We start from the raw sequence: 3,816 nt of genomic DNA on the forward strand, positions 1-3,816 counted from the left end.
CAGGAAGGCTGTTGCAAGGTCTGATATTGGCGTAGGCTCACACCACACATCTAGCACACACGCACACCTCCAGTAGCACGAACACCACACGCACAACAACTAATGTGGGCATGTTCTAACAAGATGTTCTTCAGGAGGAAGATCTCAAAATACTTCTCGCCTCCTTTCAAAGAGCTCAATGTCATAAAGCAAACAAAGGCTCAAGAAAAGCTCCCAACCACATTACGAGAAACAACAACTTAGTTGCTTCGAAAAATCTAAGCGATGGAGTCCTAATTCATATATTTTTTTACAAAAAGTATAGTACAGAGCTATCAACTGAGCAATTTAGATCGACTCAGACCTTAAAATCAAAAGTACAGATTAATGCTTATTATGGGTATGCATTAGTTGTGTTTTGTTATGCCGATAAGTATGTATGGTGTTCAAATAAAAACATTTTGTCTTGGACAACAACGAAATGACATAGATCAGATGCGTAACTAATATATTATCAAAAAGATACTAAACTTGTGTCGGCATATAATTTAGTAAATAGTTCCAATACAAATATGAAAATTGAGAAGCATAAATAGCCAGGTTCCCCAACCAATCAAGACGCTCTAGCAACTCATCATCAATGCCCTCAACATGAACAACACAAAGAACACCTACACTGTTGTCAAGGCTTTACGATGCATTCATGAACAAGCAGAAGCCACCCTCAACATGAACTACAGGACATTCACAGCTTTTTTTTGCGGGAACATTCACAGTTTCATACCTGCCTGAAAATAAAATCTTTCTTTCCTTCAAGAAATTTAATCAAATTCTCCTTCTTAGTTGCCTTCATGAACAAGCAGAAGCCACCCTCAAACACGTCATGCAGTTCATTCCAAATCAAATATGATTACTTAACATAAGAGAGAAGAGCCCAAGAAAAGAAAGAAAAGAAAATAACCTGCAAACTGAAACGTGGGTGGAGACAGAGGCGATATGAAGCAGACAACTCCTATCCTTATTATTGATGTTGTCGGAGGCCTACGGGATCATAAACGACTCTCAGACCTTGTTCGGTCGATGGCTCGATGCTCCCCGGTGCAGTCTTCCACAACCCACCTTTGGTGCCACCGATCCAGCGATGCCTGATCCCGGCCACGAAGCCGAGCCGTAGGAGCCATTGTACTCCACACTGCAATGGCAATTTTAAATATGTTCAATGGATATACAGACTGCTACAACCCACATGTATTACATTTTAGATGGAGTTTTAATATCTGTTTTTTCTTCACATTTTGTACGAATGCTGGACGTATCCAACTCCATTCTCTACAAATTAATATCTTTGCCTGCACCCTTTATTGAGAAATCAGATTATATAGTTGCTTAGAAAAATCATATGCATCACTAATTTATTTTCAGATTCTATGCTAGGTGCACATATACAAATTCCTTTGTTTATCCTGTATGCTTCTCGATCCTAACAATGGCAAGTTATGTTTCTTTTTAGAAACAGTATTTTGAAGAAAAAAATTGAAACGTGAGAGCAAGATAGCATAAAAACTTTGCTTCATGGAGAAATGTTTGAACAATAAATTCTTGGACAAAAGAGTAGAAGGATCATAAAGATTCATACTTGTATAACATCAGGGTTTTCACTTGTGCAAGCTTTGAACAGAGAAGGAAGATATGCGTCATAATACCTGAGAAGTGAGAACCAGATAACATAAAAACTATCCTTCATGGAGATAGGTTTAAAGAATAAATTCTTGGACAAAAGAGTGGGAGGAGCATGAAGATGTTACCTAGCTGTCGCTTCTCAAGAGTGTTCTGCAACATCACCAAAAACGCATAGGGTAACTTTTCTTTGTCCTGATGTCTTATCCTTGCCTTGATAGCTAATAATTTTTTAAAAAAAATACCGTGTGACAAACTAAAATCATATATGATATGAACTAAACTGAAAGTATCTCAAGCTGTATATTTTGACCAATCGGTTATGCCTTTGAAAATATATTTCAGAGCACAACAATATAGAAGTAGCATCGCATGCAATTACAGCATGATTATCCCAGTTGTCGAAAGTGTAAAACCTACTTGACAGATAAGTTGCAAAACAGCTAAGGATATGAACAACCAGCACAATTAACTGAGTATTCTGAAAAGCTTCTTGAAGCATGCAAAGCAAGGCATGGCAAAGGTAAGAAATTCTACCATTAGTTTATCCAAGAATCTGGGTATGAAAGGTTAAGCATAGCAAAACAAGGATCAAGAAGTTAAAACACATATATGCTGGAAGCATAGTTGAAGGACAATAACAAGCTGCACCTTTTGGATTAGCAAAACAGAGCGCCGGTACTTGTTCTTAGAAGGATAATACTACGAAACATATAGCAGCGTATTATGTGCACAGCAGCTGTAAAATCAGTCGATATCTTTTAAGTCAGGATAGTAAATCATAAGGAAATGCATTAGTTCTACCAAGATACCACCATTGTTGATTTTAGAACATGAATACACTCATAATACAGTCTATTAATTATATAAGAAGCTACATTTTTATATATATATATATAGTCATGGGTTCAAGTCCTGGAAACAGCCTCTTACAGAAATGTAGGGAAAGGCTGCGTACTATAGACCCAAAGTGGTCGGACCCTTCCCTGGACCCTGCGCAAGCGGGAGCTACATGCACCTGGTTGCCCTTATATATATATATATATATATATATATATATATATATATATATATATATATATATCAGGAAATAAGCATAGATTTGCAGGGAGGAGAGCAAAAGACAGCACCTTAGTGCCATAGTGAAATTTTACAATTTCAAAATTGTACATGCCCTGTAATGCATTACCGACTGCTACTACTACGTATGCTCTGAACTGGCTCCACACGTGCACCCATATGCTATGCCGGTTATTCTTCAGAAGATCCTATACGCCATTAAATGTTCGTTAAACAACAACAGTTATGACAGATGCAACAATACCTGGTATTAGTAGAACGTAGACTGAATTGAAAAACTGCAAACCTATAAGCTACATGTATAACTGGATGGCAAAATTGCAAACATGATCAGCAGCAAAACATTGACAATTCATTGTTTTCCATAATTATTCCCTAAAACTGAAGATTTTCCATGCATACCTTCAATCTTCATGAGTTTTGGACAAAATGCAAACACAAGTGGCTTGAAAGCCCACCAAAAAAACATAAGAACACCTGAACAGCAAGCCAGCAGAAATTAGAGATGCAAGAATAGCTGGTACTGACAGCAACATAGCAGTAGATGAAAAGAAAAAATCACCTTAATATCAGTAGCTTGAACGGAAGTCTCATTTATTCCATACTGCTATTTTGACCATGATAGCCAAAATAGCAGAGTAGACTGCCACGTCTTGATGAATATGCAAAATATGAAGAAGCCTATAAGATCGAACAAACACCTGCACACATAACAAAAACAAATGGTGATCACCGGTTTTGTTGGAAGAACGGGCATTGGTTGATAATGATGCTGATTTTTATCGATTTGTGGAAAGAAAAGGGGCGTCGAGAAACAAATCTTAAATAATTTCACTACCATTGAGAAGAAAATGGAAATCAGATATTGCAGGAGTAAAACTGGATTTTTTTTGCGGTGAGTATAAGTTGAAGTGTACAAGATGAAGATTCCTGCAGCTAATTTGCATGTAATGGCTCCACCTGAAATTAGGACCAAGAACCAAGAGGGAGCCCAGTTATAGTTCAGTTCAAAAGTATGTTGTTCCTGCTTCGCATCAAAGAAAGGTGCTGAGAAATCTCAGCCAGGAAAGTATTTTGGGT

The 3,816-nt window shown here is 37.4% G+C and overlaps 3 long non-coding RNA genes across 3 annotated transcripts in view; all 3 read right to left on the reverse strand.

The window, feature by feature from the left end:
- LOC119314604 overlaps positions 1–854 on the reverse strand; it is a 2,200-nt gene extending 1,346 nt beyond the window's left edge. Inside the window, exon 1 of the long non-coding RNA XR_005152368.1 lies at positions 764–854. This is a non-coding gene — a long non-coding RNA (uncharacterized LOC119314604). The remainder of the gene's footprint in view (positions 1–763) is intronic.
- Positions 855–945: 91 nt separating this feature from the next.
- On the reverse strand, positions 946–2,482 carry LOC119314603. The gene is made up of 3 exons (XR_005152366.1): positions 1,785–2,482; positions 1,616–1,682; positions 946–1,171 (listed from the first exon to the last, which is right to left on the reverse strand). It is a non-coding gene; the product is annotated as an uncharacterized LOC119314603 (long non-coding RNA).
- Positions 2,483–2,773: 291 nt separating this feature from the next.
- Positions 2,774–3,816, reverse strand: part of LOC119314605 — a 2,309-nt gene continuing 1,266 nt past the window's right edge. The window contains exons 4-6 of the long non-coding RNA XR_005152369.1: positions 3,299–3,437; positions 3,139–3,213; positions 2,774–2,924 (exon numbers count right to left, since the gene is read on the reverse strand). This is a non-coding gene — a long non-coding RNA (uncharacterized LOC119314605). The remainder of the gene's footprint in view (positions 2,925–3,138; positions 3,214–3,298; positions 3,438–3,816) is intronic.

Source organism: Triticum dicoccoides, chromosome 6A (genome assembly GCF_002162155.2).
Source record: "Triticum dicoccoides isolate Atlit2015 ecotype Zavitan chromosome 6A, WEW_v2.0, whole genome shotgun sequence".
NCBI lineage: Eukaryota > Viridiplantae > Streptophyta > Magnoliopsida > Poales > Poaceae > Triticum > Triticum dicoccoides.